We start from the raw sequence: 21,635 nt of genomic DNA on the forward strand, positions 1-21,635 counted from the left end.
CAGATCAAAGTTCATCTACTTTTCCTGGTCAGACTTAAAATATTTCTAAAAGATGAAGTCAAAATCTTTGAAAAAATGGACAATGCCATATACAGTAAACTCTGTTAACCGGCACCCATAGGGATTGGTAGATGCCGGATAACTGTATTTTCTGGTTGCTTGAGAGTTACTATTAAAAACAGGCCTGACTAATACTGTACCCTATACTATTTGTTTGGTTTCACTTGTTCTCAGGTTTGGGAGAGAGGCAATTTATTCCTATCTTCCTTTTTAAAACTCTGTTTGTTTGTGTCTTTCGGCTTTTCCCGGTTAGGGGTCGCCACAGCGAAACTCCGGTCCGCTAATGATTGGCAGTTGATTTTTACGTACCAGCTTGCCAGGCCTGACACACAACCTTCAACGAAGGTACGCCCATTCATGCATGTCTCCACGCAGAAGACGCTCTAGCTGAGAATCGAACCAGACAGCGTCTTACTGTGAGCCGACAACGCTACCGCAGCACTCTAAAAACATAAAGTATGTTTCTGCAGGGGGGAGGAGACAAAGTGCAACACATGAAAATTGTACTGCATTTCTTAGATTTTTTCCCCTGGTTGCTTGAGTTCTGGTTAAATGAGAGTTTACTGTACTTGAAAATAAAGACTATAATAGACCTTTTGGCTTTACCCGGTTAGGGGTCGCCAGAGCAGATCATCTGTCCGCTCATGATTGGCAGTGGAGTTTTATGGTGTCAAGTTGCCAGCCCGGTGTCCAACCTTCCACAGAAGGCACACACACACACCTAGGGCCAATTTAGAGTGTCCAATCCAACAACTGCAGGTCTTTGGGATGTGGGAGGAAACCGGAGCAACTGGAGGAAACCCACGCAACCACAGGGGGGACATGCAGACTCCGCACAGAAGGCACCCCAGCCGAGAATCAAACCGGAGAACCTCTTGCTGTGAGGCGGTAACGCTAACAGCTGCACCACCGTGGCCGCCCAAAGATTATAATAGACCAGACAAAATGGACTGGTGTAACATCTCTTTCTACAGGTCTTTTCAGGGAGAACTGGACAACCAATGAGAAAAAGAAGATGAAAGAAAAGTGACCTTTTGATGTATATTCTATTTACTAGTTTAGTTCAGAGCATTACTTAGTCAACATTATCCTCAAATGTTTCTTTTCTCTCACTGTTATACTTTAGAAGCTTGAGTGTATTCAACAAGGTAACAACTTTTCATAATTTATTCCTCATCTCCCTCTTCTCATTGTTTTTTTTTTATAAATTTACTTTTAATATACTTCACTACAAGCTTAATACATAATTTTGTCAATTACCAAAATCTAATTATCTGTCAATAATCTTAACCTTACTTTGGTTTATTTGGGTGCACACAGGTCTTTCAAACTTATACAAATTTAATAGATAAAGTCTATTAAATTTTCTTTTTTTTGTTTTTTTTTTTTAGAAATGCTTTGGCTTTATTTAAAGTAGTCTAATTGTAAGATATGTTCAGTCGAGGGGGAGGGAAAGGGAGGCACAGGTTAGTTAATTATGTGTTTGTATATTTTTGCCATTACTTTATCGCTTAAGATGCAGAAGTCAATGTTTATGATCGGGGCGTCTTGATGGTTTTGATGACTTAAAAACTGGTTGGGGGTGGAGGAGACTTATGCGGCTCGTCTTTGGGTTTTGTATGTTGTATATTTTATCCTTTTTTCTTTTCTTAAAATGCATTTTGTAGGTGGATTATGAGACTTGATTGCTGTCTCTAGCCGGAATGTGGTGTGGCACAACTGGAAAGTATTGAGGGAATGGTTGTGACTTGTGTATTGGCGACCGGAAATCTGGTTGGTCCTGTACTAATTAGAATTGATGCTCAGTGTAAATACAAAACTAAGACTGCTCAAGCACTTAGCTTCATGACGCTTTCATGTTCAGATTTTAAAATATCATTCCCGCTGATGCCACGAGCCTGTACTGCATTTTGTAACATCAGAGCAGGCTTTTCTTATGTCGATGTTGGCAGTTATCTTCAGTTAGGATTACACTGACGTTGCACGCAGAATGCAAAATGCAGTAGGGAAGATTCTTAGGGTTGCTACCAAAAGTTTTACACTTGTAACAAGAGCAGGGGAAAATGAGAAAGAAGCACTAAATTAAAGATACGGTATGACAAATTATTCACATATTAAGGAAATATGCATTAAGATGTGGCAGACTGTTTCAGCTTCCTAATGTTAACAAAATTTAAAAAAATCTTATTTATTCACCATTTGCAGGAATGCAGATTATACCATGTTTAGCCTTGATTTGCTTGTAGTTCATGTTTACTGTAAGTCGTAGTCATTCAGTTGCCTCATGTTGGTACCTCCCTTCATTAGGCATTCTACTGTAGTCCTCATAAGGAAACACACTTAATACAGAATGTTGAATTGAACTGGAGATGGAATGTAAATAGTAGATAAAATCTGTATGCTTATGAGGCAATGAAAGAGGGGCAGCAAGTATGTCCCACGCTGATTAACGATAAATGTATGATAAGAGTGGTTTTAGGGAACATGTCAGATCATAAGAGGATGTTTCTCTGTCAGTTAATATACTCAAGCCTTTGCATTTAGTGTGAGGTACTAATGCTTCTGTACTTGCTATTTCATTAGCTTGCTCCAACCAAATGGTTTTCATGTACTTATTCAATTTCTAAATTTAAAGATACAATAGTGTTTTAAACAAAAGCTTAAAGACTAAATGTTTATATGAACAACAATCTGAATGTAAGAAGGCGTTTAAGTCTGTGCATGATGAATATGTAAGTCTGTTTAAGTGACATAAATGTTAATTATACACAAAATTTGTTACACTTCCGGTTTAAAGTTGTTTAAAAAGTTAAAATATTTCACCTTGGCAGACTAGAACTCTATTTTTTGCACTTACAAGTGCACAAGTTATTATGCAGTATGAAATAAGTGTATTAGGCAACTCTGATATGTTAAGCTGTCAGAGTTTAATATACTCATCCGTCGTCGCCTAAAGAGGGTTCTACTACTGATACTTGAATTCCTCTAATGATATTAAAAGGGCCACTGCAAGGCTATGCCAACTACTGTACTATCACAGTAGTTTTTTGATGTAGATATAAAAATATCAAAATATAAAATGGTTCTGTTACAAATTATAGCAGAACTGTTTACACTTGATAGTAATGAAAGCTCAGTTTACATCCCATATTGATCTTTAACAATGATGATTTCTTGCTGAGCGGCTACAACACAGGGCGAGAAATTTCTCTTCATTGACTCTCTGCACTTGGTTGTGCTCTGTTTTAAAGCAAACTGTCAGTACAACCTACACAGTAATAAATTATCTCCCTAAATGGTTGGAAATTGATCAATATATTTCAAATAGAATTGTGAAAAAACATATGCAATAAATTATACCACACGTGTGAAAGTCAGTAAGATAGTAACGAATATTCTTAATACTAAATAGTTTATTTTTTTTCTCACAAATACTTTGTTTAAAATATTTATAGTTTTACTGAAATTGCTTGTGTGATGTTAAAAATATATAACATGTTAACATATATGTTAACATTATTTTAAATAGCAGAAAAGTGTTGGAGCTGCTTATGTGGCTGGGTGGGGTGGATTGGATGGTTTCACTATGCAAGCTAGGAGTTTTAGACTCCATGAAGGGGAAGAAGGTTAAGAGCAATATATAGTTAAACTTTAACATTTTTTTTCTTCATGTCTGATATATTCTACAATTAATACTGTAAGAGATGACAAGCAGTACAAGTCAGTTTTATAAGTGGTTTTCTAATAGGATTACTATTGGAAGTTGTAATAAAATTGATATTTTGTTTGACATTTTGTTTACCATAAACTATGTCACATTTGAAATGCATATCTATTAATATCAGTGGTCTAAACAATAGTTGCAAAAGAAGCAGTTTAAGTAAAATTTCTAAATTTATTTGCATCTCAAATTATTTTTTGCAAGAAACTCCTTTATTACAGGAAGACAAACAGACTTGATATGTATTATACTGTATTAAGTAGTTCCCAATACAGTCAGAAGAAGAAGAGGGGTTGTGATTCTTTGGAGAAATTCTCTTCCTACACCCAATATTTTTAACATGCATACAATGACAAAGGAATGTTATGTTCAGTATCAATAGAAATTAATAAAAATATATACCCTTATTAATGTGTATTGGACATCTGATATAGGTGTTAAAACAGTTAAACATCAACTAGAACAGATCATACAACTTTCGAAAGGTAGTAATGTAATAGCTGGGTGTCACTCGTCTAGTCGGGATGTAATAGACTAGTCTGTATGGGTTTTATTCAAGCACCTTTATTATGTACAAACACATCACGATTGAAGCTTATTAACTTTAACTTAGGTAACTTATATACAAACTAGCTACATTCATTATTACGTGCCCACTCTCTGGCTGCACTTTCAAAATGGCACAGAGTATAGAACGTGCCTGCTATTTTATATATGCACATTTAGTCTTTGATATGCTTCTTAGACACTGCATACACACGCACTGTTCTACATCCTCCTTCTGGGCAATAGAGAAGCGTGAATTTGGCTTTGGAGAAATTTTTTACGGTGGTTTCCCTAATGGGGGTGGGTGGGGGAGGGATGTGGATGTCTAGGGTGATTAGCTTGTGGTCGGATCTGACAGAGGAATTGACCTCTGGTGTGGAGCACCGGTTGCCCATGTTGGTAACCAGGTCTGGGATATTGCTGCCCCTGGTGGGGGTGAGGATAAGTTGATCCAAGGCAATGGAATTTATGAATTCCAGAAAATGTTGAACACAAGAGTTGGTACATGAGTAGTTTTCCCAGTTAATGGTGGGATAGTTGAAAATCGCCCATTATTAGGGTGTTAGGTTGAACCCTAATATTTTCCAGTGTATCAAGAAATGAGTGGGAATCCTGGGGCATGGTGGGGGATCTGTAGCAAGCTACAATTTGAATTGCGGTCTTGCCCAGAGTTAGTTGCACTTGGATATTCTCGGATGCATTATGCTGAGCAACTAGCTTGGAGGTGTGGATATCCTTAATGAATATGGACACGCCTCTGCCTTTAGTGTTTCAGTCCAGATTAGGTGGCCGAAAGGTGTGGTATGAATTACAGCCTGGTAATGGAGGAGTACTCAGGAGCCTTGAACGAGGTCTCTATCACTGCACAGATGTCAATGTTCTCCATTTTAAGGAGTGCCTCGAGTGAGTGCATTTTGAGGTTTAGACTTCTAGCATTGAGTAGCAATACCCTCAGATTTTGCTTGCTTGTACTTGCTACGGTGGTGAATTTGTCATTTGAACCTTGCCTAAAAAAGGCACTATAGGGGTGGCTAGAGCCTTAGCCAGTATCTGGAATCCCAGGGGTGACAGGTGCAGGCCATCTCTGGCAGCCCAGGCAGACATACTGGATCACCTTAGAACGACACCAGAAGCTTAGCCAATTGAAGTCATTTTGTCCTTGTACTGTGGTATCATTCTGGGTGATGGCAGGATGCTAGTCAGGGCTAGGGTCATACCTGCCTGGGCTACAAGATCAGACAGCTCCTCCATGTCCCTTTTCATGTAATCCAGGGAGGTATGTCTCAGGTCATTCACACCAACATGGACAATGACAGAGTCATATATGTACTTGTTGTGGAGTGACCTGAGTGCATGCGTTATGTGGCGGATCCTGGCACCCAACAGGCAGCTGACAGTAACTTTCTCCTTGTTTAGCCTGGTGAGTGGAACATCAGTGTGCCTGACTATACAGTCACCTATGACTAGACTGTTGGGTACATTGTTATGCCTTATGGGCTGTGGTTGAGTGGCACACTGAGTTTGTGGGCTATGTGTTATTTGGGTTGTGTTGAGGGGTGGAGGTTGCTCGTGTTTCTGCTTTGGGAGTCCCTGTTGCTTGGGCAGGTTTTTACTGACAGCCTCTGTGAATGTAGATATGTGTTTTGTGTTTCTGTGTGTGTGTGTGTGTGTGTGTGTGTGTGTGTGTGTGTGTGTGTGTGTGTGTGTGTGTGTGTGTGTGTGTGTGTGTGTGTGTGTGTGTTCTGGTGGTTCAGGTTTTGAGGGACTATGTGATGAGTGTGGTGTGGTGCAAGTGTTCACCTTCTCCTCTTGACACTAGTCCAGTCTTGGGTGAAGAGAGCTTTGCTTCCATTTTGGCTACATAAATGCATCTCTCACACGTTGTAGTGTTGGGTGGTAGGAGGAGAGGGTTGTCTGTGTACATGAGGCAATTGCTGCATTGCCCCAAGATGCCCAGATTCATCAGGTAGACAGGAGAAAACACTGGGAGCTGACCATTAGACATGCCTGGATAGGTGCTTATTTGTTAAGTACTAGAAACTGTTTTCCTCTAGACAAGTGAGGAAAGTTGAGTGCTGTAGTAATTTGTAGCTTATTTAGTGCTTACAACAAGTTCTGAACAAGTGTTGAACTCAAAGAAACAGACTTGAGTGCTGAAACTAAAAAACTGGCTAGTTCTAAGAAACAAAATTAAGCTAGAAGACTTCCCTGCAACAGAAAGGCTTGGGGGCTCAGAAGCCCACAAACAGTCCTGGACACAGCAAATCTGTATCTAGACTAGACAACCCACAGGAAAGGCAGGAAACAAGCTTAGAAATGTCTTTTTTTTTTTTTTTTTTTTTTTTTTTTAAGTGGAAAGAGAGAAAGGAGGAGCAGAAACTAAGTGGATTGGCCTAGTGAAAGAAAGAAAATTCATTCTCAAACTGTCTGAGACCCAATAATGATTGCGCAGGTCTTCCGACTACATAGAGCTGTAACAATTCCTAGCAAAACATGAAAGCACTACTAAGCCTTTGGTTTAATTTCTTCACCCCCATAAGCAACAAGTTTCGCACTACTAGCCACATTGAGTTATTCATTAGTTCTCGCCTTAGCAAGTGTTTTCTGCTGATATAACATTACACTTTGAACCAGTGTCTACTTTGAGCTTGGTGGATTTACCATAGTCTCCTTTGAGCTTGGTGGATTTACCATCGATCTGGACAGTACAAAATACTTTGTTCTTTGCCAATTCCTAGCAAAACAACATGAAAGCACTACTAAGCCTTTGGTTTAATTTCTTCACCCCCATAAGCAACAAGTTTCGCACTACTAGCCACATTGAGTTATTCATTAGTTCTCGCCTTAGCAAGTGTTTTCTGCTGATATAACATTACACTTTGAACCAGTGTCTACTTTGAGCTTGGTGGATTTACCATAGTCTCCTTTGAGCTTGGTGGATTTACCATCGATCTGGACAGTACAAAATACTTTGTTCTTTGCCAAGAAATTCACTGCATCAACCTTTTCACCAATTACTGATGCACCATCTAATAGAAAGTAGAATTGCAGCTTTCTATGATCAACTTGCTTTTTTGAGTAACCCTTTATAACTGCGTGAGGTTTACTTAATTTGCAAAACTTGAAAAGGGTTCCAATTTTTACACTTGTGGCAGTGCTGGCCAAATGTTAAGCATTTTTCTCTTTTAGACTCAGGATTGGCAACACAATTGCGACATATTGTATATTATATACTGTGCGGATTATAGCACAGGCCAGGATAGTGAGGACAACGAATATCCTCCTTTACCTGCTGCACAACAACCTACGGAGCATGAATGCCATTTGCAGAATGAAGGGTGCAATAATAAAGAACATTTTAATTGCAAATGGGGAAGAAATGGGTCCAATAGTAACAACAAAGGAACCGTGTATCCGTAGTTTTCGTCGCAGCAGCAATTCAATAAAAGAAGTAGATGGCAATGACCGTTTTGCTAAAGACTATAATATCGTTGTGAATTTGTCTGGTTGTAATTTGTCTCGGGAACAGTTCTCTTTTAAACTTCGGGCTAAAATTTATCCCTACTGTTCTACCACGAATACATGTTTTAAAAACAAGAAATGTTTCCCTTTGTTCGTAAACTTTATTTGAAAGTGTTTTATACGAATTCTGCTGACAATTTGCTTGTTGATGTATCAGAATTTATGAATGAAAGTTTTTATTCTTGTTGTTCAGATTTAGATGACAATGTAGAATATTTACACAATGATGCTTATTGTTTGATGCTGCTATTTCTACTAAAAGTTTAGTTCTCCTTATAATAAACAAAGTATTATGCACTTTAGTTCTATGTTGAACTTTGCTGTAAATGGGGTGTGTAAAGATTTGTCATATGATAAACATAATATTGGTTATAATTGATTTGTCATATGATAAACATAATATTGGTTATAATTTAACGTTAAATGAATGGAAAGCTTTACAAGAACTTAAAGAAAGGAAAGACTTGGTCATAAAGCCGGCAGACAAAGGAAAAAATCGTTATGATGCACTTTCAACTTCTTCTTCTCTTTTGGCTGTTCCCGTTATGGGTCGCCACAGCAGATCATCTGTTTCCATTTCTTCCTGCCCTCTGTATATTGGTGTGTCACACCAACAACGTGCATGTCCTCTCTCACCACATCCATAAACCTTATCTTAGAACTTCCTCTTTTCCTCTTACCTGGCAGCTCCATCCTTAGCATCTTTTTCCCAATATACCCAGCATCCCTTCTCTGTACATGTCCAAACCAATGCAATCTCGCCTCTGACTTTGTCTCCAAACCGTCCAACCTGAGCTGACCCTCTAATATACGGATTCCTAATCCTGTCCATCCTCGTCACACCCATTGCAAATCTTAACATCTTTAACTCTGCCACTTCCAGCTCTTACTCCTGCCTTTTTGTCAATGCCACCGTCTCTAACCCATACAACATAGCTGGTCTCACTACCCTCTTGTAGACCTTCCCTTTCACTCTTACTGGTACCAGTCCGTCACAAATCACTCCTGACACTCCTCCACCCTGCCTGTACTCTCTTCTTCACCTCTCTTCCACACTCACCATTACTTTGAACTGTTGATCCCAAGTACTTAAAACTCATCCACCTTCGCCAACTCTACTCCCTAAATCACCATTCCTCTATCTTCCCTCTCATTCACACACACACACACACACACACACACACACACACACACACAGTCTTAGTCCTGCTGACCTTCATTCCTCTCCTCTCTAGAGCATATCTCCACCTCTCCAGGGTCTCCTCAACCTGGTCCCTACTCTCACTGTGGATCACAATGTCATCTGCAAACATCATAGTCCATGGGGCCTCCTGTCTGATCTTGTCTGTCAACCTGTCCACCACCATTGCAAACAAGAAAGGGCTCAGAGCTGATCCTTGATGTAATCCCACCTCCACCTTAAACGCATCTGTCACTCCCACTGCAAACTTCACCAATGTCACACTACCCTCATACATATCCTGTACCACTCACATACTTCTCTGCCACTCTTGACTTCCTCATACAATACCACAACTCCTCTCTAGGCACCCTATCATATGTTTTCTCAAAGTCCACAAAGACACAATGCAACTACTTCTGACCTTCTCTATTTCTCCATCAACACTTTCAGAGCAAACATCACATCTGTAGTGCTCCTTCCCGGCATGAAACCATACTGCTGATCACTAATCATCACCTCCCTTCTTAACCTAGCTTCTACCACTCTTTCCCATAACTTCAAGCTGTGACTGATCAGTTTTATCCCTCTGTAGTTACTACAGCTCTTCACATCAACCTTATTTTTAAAAATAGGTACCAAAACACTTTCTCCACTCCTCAGGCATCCTCTTGACTTTCCAAGATTTCATTAAACAATCTGGTTAAAAACTCCACTGCCATTTCTCCTAAGCACCTCCATGCTTCCACTGGTATGTCATGTGGACCAACTGCCTTTCCATTCTTCATCCTCTTCATAGCTGTCCATACGTCCTCCTTGCAAATCTGTTTCACTTCCTGATTCACTATCCCCACATCATCCAACCTTATCTCTCTTTATAATGCACTTTCAGCAGTATTATAAAATCTGTTTATAACATCTATCAGATAGAGAAGCTTATGAAAATAGAATAAAATCTACAAAGATGCTATAATGGAATTTCAGAATTTACTACAAAATGGTGTTAGATTAGGTTATTTGTCACAGGAAGGGTGTTCAGAAGAAGTTTAGTAGTGAAGGCTGTGTTCTAGATACATTTTATTGTGTGTCCAAGTTACACAAATATATAAACAACCCACCAGGACGTCCAATTATTTCGGCCTGTAAATATTCTTTCCATAATGTTGGGCTTTTACAGCTCGGTCTCTTGAGAGTCATGCAGAATTTTTTTTTCCACCCACCCTGTTACTATTCTGTTCTTAAATGCCACTGTCTTTCTAGTTGCCTGTCTGTTAGGTTAATTTAACCAAATATCTAATTTCCTCTCTGCTTTCACTGGCTTGTGTGAGTAAGCACAATTATTTTGTGAATTCACTCCCCTTCAACTATTTAAATTTATTGGCCATCCTACTGTATTCCATAGTACCAAAATACAAAAGTGACCACACCCTTTCAGTTTATCTTGCTGTTTTAAAAATAGTGAGTCCCCACTAAAACTTAACTTTTTAGACAGGTAAAACTTAAACCTACTTTCACATCTAAACTTCTCTAGTGCACACTGCAGTGTTTAGGATACTTTTTTTTCATCTTACCTTTAAGCATCCCTGTGACTAGCACTTGCTCTAATACCTGCTAAAAAAGCACTAGGAAGCCTTAAACTGATACAAGCACTCAATTCTCCTTGTTAGAAAAATTAATCATAGGCGCAACAGTCTATAACTGCAAAATAGCTTGCGAAGGTAAGGGAAAAAAGCTCCTATACTTTACAAAAAAAGCACCAAACCAGGCATGTCCAAGGGTCAGCTTCTGGTGATTTCTCCTGTCCACCTGGTGAATCTGGGCAATGCAGCAATTCTCAAGTACACAGACAACCCTCTACTACCACCCAACACTACAACCTGTGAGAGATGCACTTACATAGCCACACTGGAAGCAAAGCTCTCTCCACCCAAGATTGTGCTAGACAGTCAAGAGGAGAAGGTCAGCACCCGCACTACACCTCAACGCATAACCCTTCTAAACCCACACCACAAACACCCATACATAGCAACACTAAATCTACATATGCAGAGGCCCTTAACTGTACCCTGTCCAAGCAACAAGGACCTCCGAAGCTGAAATGCAAATAAACACCAATCACAACCAAAGTGTCACATAGCTCACAACACCAGTGTGCCACCCAGCAATAGCCCCTAAGGCAAGACAATGTACCTAACATTTTAGTCATAGGTGACTCTATAGTCAGGCACACTGACATCCCACTCACCAAGCTGAACAAGGAGAAAATTACAGTCAGGTGCCAGGATCTGCCACATAACACATGCACTCAAGTCACTCCACAACAAGTACAAATATGACTGTCATTGTCCATGTTGGAGTGAATGACTTGAGACGTACCTCCCTGGACTACATGAAGAGAGACATGAGAGAGCTCTCGGATCATGTGGCCCAGGCAGGTATGACCCTAGCCCTGAGTAGCATCCTGCCTTCACCCAGAATGATACCACAATATAAGGAGAAAATGATGGATTTCAACAATTGGCTAAGCTTCTGGTGTCATTCAAAGGGGATCCAGTATCTGTCTACCTGGGACGACATGATTGACAGACCACGATGCTTTGCCAGAGATGGTCTGCACCTGTCGCCCCTGGGATTCAGGTTAATGGCCAAGGCTCTTGCCACCCCTATAGTGCCTTTTTAGGCAAAGTTCAAAGGACAAAACCACCACCGTAACAGGTACAAGCATGCAAAATCTGATGGTAATGCTAGAAGTCTAAACCTCAAAATGCACTCTCTCGAGGCACTCCTAAAAATGGAGAACATAGATATCTGTGCAGTAACTGATACCTGGTTCAAGGCTCCAGAGAGCACCCCTGCAATACCAGGCTACAACTCTTACCACACTTTTCGGCCACAAAACCAGGATCGAAACACTAAAGGTTGAGGAGTGTCCATATTCACACCACCAGTCTAGTTGCCCAACACAATGAGTCTGAAATTCTCCAAATGCAACTAAGACTGCAATCCAAATTGTAGCTTGCTACAGATCCCCCACCATGCCCCAAGATTCTCACTACACCTTTCTAAGCATACAGGAAAATATTAAGATACAACCAAACACCCTAATACTGAGCGACTTCAACTACCCTGCCATTAACTGGGAAAACTACCAACACCTTTGCCCAACTGTTCTTGGAATTCATAAATTCCAACTCCCTAAATCAACTAATCCTTTGTCCCACCAGGGGTTCCAATATCCTAGACCTGGTCATTACCAACATGGGAAATTGATGCTCCACACCTATTGTCACCCCCTCGTTGGTCAGGTCAGACCATAAGCTAATCACCCTTAACATCCATATCCCAGCCCCATCCCTCAGTAAGGAAACCTCCATAAAAAACTTCTCCAAAGCCAACTTCATGCTACAAGTCAGAAGTTACAAACTTCATGACACCCATGCAGACAGGAACTGACAGTTCAACTGCTGAGTCTTACACTAAGGCATTGTACGAGCACATCCACTCATGCATGAATCATGCCATCCCAAACAGAACCAAGATGCTCTCCTCCAAAGCATTAAGCTAATCTGGTGGTCCCCCGCCATGAACAAACTTTACAACAAAAAGAAGAAACTGTTGCAGAAAAGAGGAAAATCCCAGGATGCAAAATACTCCCTTACCAGCCTCAGTAAGAAACTGAGATCCCTCATAAAATCCTCCAAAGCTAGTTACGAAAATAAAATTGCCAAAGATTCCAAAAAGCACAAGGCATTCTACAACTATGTCAAAAATCTAAATGGCAATGCTCACATCTGCTCTGAGCTACAACAGAATGGCGTTAAATATACTGATCCCAAGGATATTGCCAATATCATGGCAGATGGATTCAGTGCCAACTTCACCCCCCTCTCACCCCCTAAATGGCCAAGCTCAATACCGGACGATTGCCAAATTCTGGTAATAACGGCCACACAGATAAAAAATGCACTCTCCAAAGCTAAGAATACAGCATCCATGGGACCAGATGACATCCCGGGCTGTGTACTACATGAACTACAAAATGAACTGGCACCTCACCTGTGTCATGTTTAATCATAGCCTCACCTCAGGCTTAGTGCCCACTGAGTGGCACACAGCTACAGTTATCCCACTCCACAAGGGGGGATCCACCTTGGATCCCGGGAACTACCGCCCCATCAGTCTGACAAGCCTAATCTGCAAGGCCATGGAACGTATTATCATGGAACTTATAAACAAAGACATTGGCAACGTTCAAAACACTGGACCCCACCCAGTTTGGGTTCGTGAAGTGCCAATCTTGTCTCCTGAACCTGATTGACTTCTTTGAATCAGTCTTCAGAGCTGTGGACGAGGGTAAGGCAGTCCACACAGCCTATCTGGACCTTGCCAAGGCCTCTGACACCATTCCCTCACTCTGGAATCATAGATAAACTTACTAAGCTGGGCATTAATCCCTATGTCACTCGATGGATTGCCAACTGGCTTACTGACAGAACCCACACTGTAAAAGTAGCCGACTCCAAATCCAGCTCCAGACAAGTGACAAGTGGAGTACCTCAGGGTTCAGTCCTGGGACCACTCTTATTTGGCATCTACTTCTCTGAAGTACAGGCCAATACTAAGGGACTCTGGCTAACAAAGTTCGCAGATGACTGCAAACTGGGAGCCATTACTGAATCTCCAAATGATGTGGATAGTCTACAAAAGGGCCTTACAGAAAAAGATGCTTGGTGACAGAGTCATGGGCTCAAGCTCAATGCCAAGAAATGTATAGTTATCCCCCTTTAGGAAAAAAACATGTACCCGTGAATTACCACATAGGTGGCAGTACATCTTTATTAAGTCACATTTTAAGTCACCAAACAGACACATTTTAGCTTTGTTTCTCAGGTCAGTAATATAAGCTGCAAACATTTCCCTTGGTTTCTGATCTCTTGTGTAAAACAAATGTCTCTTTAATGTAATATTTGTCTGGGGGTTGCGCATTTCCCTGAATTTGCACTTCAAATACTGCCTGTATAACAATACGACGATTTTCACTTTCTCCCTCATACTGCTGGTGCATACACAAATGAATGCTCTCTTTCAATGGCCTCTGACCCAGCTGGGTTTAGCAAAATGAATGCCCTGGTGCATGCATCTTTGTCAGAATAAGCTGCTTGTATAAAAATATTGTACTGTTGCTCAAATATTCTCTAATTCTCTGCAATATTCTGCTCAAATACAAGTGGGGAGGGCTTTCGAAATCCATCTGGCTTATTAACACATGCCAGTGAAGGATTTTGCAAATATGCACGAACGAACACACACAAGAAATCTATACCAGTACTTGTAACACAGCACAACAAGCCTCTGAATAACTGAACTTTGCGAAATAAGTCTCAGGCACTTTAATATTCTCAAAATTGCTGTACTGCAAGAAATCACCTGTTATCAGCAGAAAACATTTCAAATAACTGCACTGTGCAAATGAACTGGGCAGAAGAAGCTCAAAGTAAGAAACATTTTGAAGTAACTGCACTTTGTGAATAAACAGTACATGACACACTTACAGTGCCAGCAACACTCTAATCGTGGCACTTTGTGAATAAACACACCCAGCACAAAAAAACTTTTCAAAATGGCTGTACTTTCACTGTACTTTACAAAATAGTTGCACTTTGCACACAAACTCTTCGAAACACATGCACAGTAATAAGCACACACTAGAAGAACTTTTACACACTGAGATACTTTGATAACTCTAGTTATGCCCTTGGTACAATACATGGTCATAGCTATGCCAAAACACAGCAATTTGTCAAAAAATATGCAATTGCCTTGCTTTATTTATGCTTAATGTGTCCTTTTTGCCCTTATTATATTCATTTTGCTCATTTAATCTCTTTTCATGCCTGTTGTATTCTTGTGCTTGCTTTACTCTAAACATGCCCATTTTTCTTTAAACACACGTTTTGCTTTTCTAATCATTTTATCAAATGCCTTAATCTTAAACAATTCATTTAATTAAACCTTCTGTGCCTCTCGTTTGTTTAATAATGTGGTTTGTGCCCTTGTAATAGTCCGTTTTTTTTTTTTTTTTTTTTTTTTTTTTTTACAGAATAAACTGTTCGTGCAAGTTTTCATTACCTTTGGTTCTTTTCTGGCTTTTTTGTGCTTGTTTCTCTTAGTTTACCTTCACTGTTATCTCTGCACCTTGTGGCTCTGAATATCAAACTCTGGAATCCCAGTTCTGACACCATGTCGCTCGTTTAGTCATGATGTAATAGACGAGTCTTTGTCAGTTCTGTTCAAGCAGCTTTATTATGTTCAAACACATCACGATTGAAGCTTATTAACTTTAACTTACGTAACTGATATACAAATTAGCTACATTCATTCTTACATGCTCACTCTCTGGCTGCACTTTCAAAATGGCACTTAGTATAGTATGTACCTGCTATTTATATATGCACGTTCAGTCCTTGGTATGCTTTTTAAAGACACAACACACACACACTTCTACGCTGCGGATTTTATTTGCATATTAAGAGATGAAGGCACTACCACCACCAATGAATTAAGGATTTCAGCTTCAGGAAAGACATTAACAAATTTTAGAATTATTTCAAATTAAAGATATTAATGAATTTTATATCTCAAATTCACTTTATTATACTCATTCACAAAGACATGGAACTCAGTCAAGAATAGGTTTTAAATAATTTTAATAGCTAAACTAAACAATGTAAAAGTTTCATGTCCCTTTTGGATCATAAACAGCACCATAACATTTGAAATTAAATTTAACACCGATACAATTTCTATTAAAAGAATACTAGCTTATATAACTAATTTAAAGGACTTAAAAAATACCTAAAGAAATTCAAACCTTTATTAAAATCAATACTGAAGGTACAGCTGAGATTTATATATGGGATGTGCTAAAAGCATATTTAAATGGTAAAATTATAGGTTGGTATACTTTTAAAAGGAAACAATGGGACAAAGATTTGCTAGAGACACATGAAACAATAGCTACACTAAAACAGGCTAATCAAAAAGGACAGAGCAATGTGATAAAAAAATTAATGAATTAAAATAAATATGGAATTTTTTAAAACACAAAACAAAAAAAATACATCTACAGAAGGTCAAATTAGTTAATTATTCCGTAAACCCAAAATCTATCCATAAAGTAGCCTTTAGAAAAAAATGCTTATTAAATCTAATCATATTAAAGAGTTGTATTCCCCCGCTGGTAAGAGATTACTGAAATAGATGATTTTAAAAATGTTTAAATTCCATTTCAGTATCAATATAATTCAATATTAGAACCACAGAAATGAAAAATGTCATTAAAAATACTAAAAATAGATTGTCAAAACATCAAATAAATTTGTTAGCTAAACATATATTAATGTCTGAACTTAAAAATCAAATAAATAAATTAAAACCTAATAAAGCACAAGGTAATGATGGCATGACACCAGAAATATATAAACTACCTAAAGATGCCTTAAATATATTGCATAAAGTATTTTTTAAAAGTTAAAGATTTACAAAAAGTTCTTCCTTCATGGAAGTATACGCTTATATCCCTAATTTTAAAGGAAGATAAAAATCAGGCTGAGTATGCCTCTTATAGGCCAGTCTCTCTTTTAAACATAGATTATAAAATATTCATGGCTATACATGCTACAAGAATGCAACAAATTCTGCCATTCATGATTAATAATAATCAAACAGAATTTATAATAAACAGGAATACTTCTGACATTAAATGAATATTAACCCCAATAGATTGTGTAAATAAATAACAAAATGATGAATTTTGACGAGTTTAGACAAACAGTGCATTTGACTCTGGAAACATTCATTAATGGTTTTAGAGGATTTCAATTTCTTAAGATTGTTTCATATAACTTATAAATCTACATGACAATTCTTTTATCAGATTCAATATCTGAAAGGGAACTAAACAAGGTTATCCACTATCATCAATATTATTCACTTTAATTATGGAACCATTTGCGAATTACATAAGATCATGATCAGATATTAAAGGCATACAGATAATAAATTAAATTCTAAGATATTATTTGCGGATGACATTCTTCTGACTCTAAATAATAAACATTCGCTTAAGGCAGTATCCAAAGCAATGGAACACTTTCAGAGAAAAATCCGGACTTAAACTTATCAAAATAAAACAAACATTTTACTGACAATTACTATAATGATAGAAAAAAAATTTCCCAATATATAGTGGGAGATAAAATTATACCTAGGAATAACATTAACAGAAAACATTAAGAATACAATAGAAAAATTATAAAAACATGATTAATAATCTTATTAATAAATGGAATAAGTTCTATTTTTCCATGGAAGATTTTCTTTAATAAAAATGATTATCTAAAATTTTACATATAATACAATCTCTTTCACTACCCCCTCCTAAAAAAGTACGAAATAATTTAACTCTGATATCGCAACAAATCTAGATTGGGATTAAATCATTGGTACTTTGGAGGTATAGGTATGCCAGACATAGAATTATATTCATTATCGTCTATAATAAAAAAATACTTTATGGTTAAACAAAGCTTATAATGCTAAATGGAAAGAGATACTAGAAAGCATTTGTATGGAATCAAATCAGATAACTACATTTTGCTGTGTGTAAAGTGATGAAAAATAATCTATGGATACTAAAAGATTATATATTGGAAAATAGAAACATTACCTGAGTCGCCACTTATTACAACACCTAGATGAAACTTAACTGCTAAACCAACAACCACAAATTCAGTGAAACAAAGACTACTTCAAGAACACAAAGTTTTGGACATATAGCAGACATCTTTGTAAATTGTTGATCTAGTTCTGATGTTTTTTTTTTAAGTTTGTCTTTTTAATTCTTGTATTTCCCTATATATATGTAAATGTTATAATAAGCTGTTTGTTAAAAATAATAAAAGTGTTAAAAAAAAGTCATCTTTGGTCAGGCCATCATCTGATCAAAAAGTTGGAAAATACACCTCAAAGTATCACTAACTACATGGCTTCTCGGGCACAGCAGACCCCAAACCCCAGCTTAGTTTGATTTATTCCACTTATTACAGTACACTCCTGGACAGTTAGCCAGTGCTGAAATGATGCAAGAAAAAGAAACACTGAATCATTCCTTGCTCATATTTTTGTTCATGCCCTCAATGGGCAAAAAGTTGGGCAAGCTTCTCCAAAATGCATTTCATACCATCTATAATCCTTTTGCTTCTACAGACCTAGCCACACAGATCCCTAGATAAATGTGATTACTTATTCCAGTTATAGTACATTCATGGCCAGTCAGGGTGTTTAAAATAAAGCAAGAGCATATTTGAAAAATGAAAACCAAAAATAAAAAATAGACTATAAAATAAAAAAAAAACGTGGAAAAAACAGTACAGTGGCAGGAAAGAGAACCAGCTTTATTCGTGACTAAGTGCTTTCACCTTCAAATCAGTAGACTCTGATGATGCCTAGGATTTGAAGGTGAAAGTGATTAGTCACAAATAAAGCTGGGTCTCTTTCCTGCCACTGTGCTGTTTTTTTCCACATTTTTTATTTTTGGTTTTATTAGTGATTTTCGCCCCTGGTGAGGTGGAAAGTGTGTTGGATTTACTTGTGGATATTTGAAAAATGAACTTCCTTCCTTGCTCCTTATTTTTGTTCAAGCTATTACTGGATCACAAAGACTTTGGGGGGGTTAAAGTTTAAATGCACCTCAGAACATTTACAATCCATAAAGTTCCAATTCAGTTATTTCCCCTATAGTTATTACAGTAATATCTGGCCCAGATAGGGTGTGCTGAAAGGATGCATGAGAAGTTTGCAGTAAAATAAAATGTGCAAAAAACTGAAAACTTGACACACACAGGTTACGTTATGTGACAAAGTGGTAACACTGGGGATTTGTGTATGGGAGGCAGGTGTATCCCTTTTAAATAGGGCACTATGTCACACAAAGCCAACCACGAGCACAAGAGTAAAAGTTGTTAATACACTCAGCAGGTTTGACTTAAGTCTACAGGGACAGAGTACTGAAAGTTAAGTAATTTTAAACAGTATTCTTAATACTACCAAGAACCCCAACACTCAGAACCTCATCTGCACAACAACAGCCACAAGACCAGTGGTAGAACTGTTCCTTAAATAAGGACAGCAGAAAGCTTACATTTGAATTATACAAGTTTCTAAAATGTCGTCAGCTTTAATAAAAAGCGCTAAAAAATAGCATGGTGCACAGCTTCAACCATAACTCTCAACCTTCCATCACCAAAATGAAGAACACTGCTTTTCATAATGTGGAATAAATGTGCAAAATGTGGAACACTCACAATTTACTAACAACTTCATCTAGGAAGCTCATAGGTTGGTTTAAATGTGATATTTTTAATCATATAATAGTTATTTTAATGAATTAGTATGATTCAGTTCTGTTTACACGGACATCCATTAAAAAACTGCCACTACTGAATGTGTGACAGATCCTTTCAATGTGGAACTTTGAGGAACATGAATGTTTTAAGATCCCAAATGAGGAGCGGTCCTCGTAATGAGGTACACTTGAGAGGTATGAGTTTCAACCAATACAAACTTTAAGATATACAAAAAAGATGAACATATGTTCATTTGACGTCTAAACACTATTCCCAACAAAATAAATACAGCATAAAATAACGAACACAACCAAACAGGTGAAAAAAAAACAACATCGGAAAAACATAAGGATGTAAAGCTTGTTCTTGACACTAAGCTATATCATAGCTCTCCTTCCAGCTCCAAAATGAGGAACACTGACTGCCTCTCATAATGTGGAACAAATGGACAAAATGTGGAACACTTACTAATGGCTTACTAAAAACTTAAATTAGGTAGCTCACAGGATGACTAAAACGCGATATTTTTACTTATAGAATACATCATTTAATGAAATAATATGAATCAGTTCTATTTACTACTGATTTCAGCTAAAATATTGCTAACATTGAACGTGTGACATGCCCTTTCAATGTGGAACTTCGAGAAACATGCACTTTTTAAGACCCCCCCCCCCCCCCCCCAAATGAGGAACGTTCCCCGAAATGAGGTACATTTGAGAGGCGTGAATCTATTTAAAACCTAAAGTAAAACAACTAGCAAATAAACCGGGCATACCTGCAACGAGTGTTTACGCAAACACTAAACACCAGTACAAGCATTGCTGATGTATTCAAATTTCCTGGTGAAACGAAAGTGATAGCGGTCACTCTTGATACCACTTTCTTGTATGAAAAAAAAATTCATTACATGGTCACCTGACATACCCTTGCCCTCCTGATGAAGCACCTTCCTTCTACGACGAACATAGCACGCAAAAAAAAAAAAAAAAAAAAACTTCATCTTTCTATAGGCTCGTCTCTCTTCCGGTTTATTCCCATTGGTTCGCCCTACTCCCCTCTCCCAGAAGCTGTATTCCATCTTCGTGACGCCAGAGAACGGAACTTACTATCAATGTAAAGGGGGTGTGTGTGGTAAAGGAAGGACTACAGGTATTCAGAATGTTGAGTACAATAATTTATTGCCCGTCATTACCAACTCAGTTGCACACTGTTTTACTTTTCAGATTCCCAGGGGTAGGGTGGAAAACGCGATAGGGTTGGCAGTTATTTTGTTATGTAGGCTCTTACATGTAATATACCTTGTTTACGACCGACGTGCATGTTTGTTGTACACGAATGTGTTCTGTATCGTGAAGATGACAGTTGTCTTCCGATGACGTAAAACACGTCCTATGCCGTATTTACCTCTTTCACACGTTGTACACATTTCTGGAGTTACGATCTTGATACTTAATTTACCCCCCCCCTCCCCCCCCCAATCCGATCACTCGCAAAATTTTGAAAAGGCTTTGTACACATGAAACAAGTATACACCATTTAAAAATAAGATCGACATACTGTCAACTGTCCCGATTTTTGCTGACTGTCCATATGTTTATTTTGCCTCATATTTTTAGTCTCTTCCACATTAAATATGTGGTTTTCTGGCAAAGCATTGAGGACTGAAGTCGCTAAATAAAGACATACGTTTGAGTTTCAGACTTCAGAGCTTTCAGAAAATGTACGTTAACACACATTATTTTATTCTATCAACCTTTTAAGTTTATAAGGCAGTACTTAAAATCTGTCTCTATTTTTGGGCTTTTGTCACCAATTTAGACTTTTCCCAAACTTTCTTGCGCTAAGGTTAAGTCTGCATACATTTCAAGTGTCTAGATTTCTGCAGAATGTCGCGATTTTTTTCCTCAATATTTTAGTCTGTTCTTACTCAAAGCGGTGGCTTTCTGGCTGCTCACTGAGGATTGCAGTCGCTAGAAATGACATACGCGTTTGAATTTCAGACTTCCTATCCCCCAGAAAATAAATGCTAACACCAGTTATATGATTCTAGCAATTTTCTAAGTTTATAAGAGCAATATTTAAAAATCTGATTCCATGTTTGAGTCTTTGTTGTCCCATTATTTTAGGCTCTGTCCAGATTTGTTGGGCTATGAGATTGAGAGTTATAGCTGAGAGGTATGACCAAAGGTTATATCTC

At 38.1% G+C, this 21,635-nt stretch overlaps 1 protein-coding gene across 1 annotated transcript in view; it reads right to left on the reverse strand.

The window, feature by feature from the left end:
• The window catches only part of LOC122806001 (motile sperm domain-containing protein 1-like), a 115,830-nt gene extending 95,425 nt beyond the window's left edge, over positions 1–20,405 (reverse strand). Inside the window, exon 1 of the mRNA XM_044076242.1 lies at positions 20,214–20,405. The gene's annotated coding sequence lies outside the window, so the exon portion shown is untranslated. The remainder of the gene's footprint in view (positions 1–20,213) is intronic.
• Positions 20,406–21,635: the final 1,230 nt, after the last annotated feature.

This window comes from Protopterus annectens, chromosome 7.part0, assembly GCF_019279795.1.
Source record: "Protopterus annectens isolate FY-2018-M chromosome 7.part0, PAN1.0, whole genome shotgun sequence".
Lineage (NCBI taxonomy): Eukaryota > Metazoa > Chordata > Ceratodontiformes > Protopteridae > Protopterus > Protopterus annectens.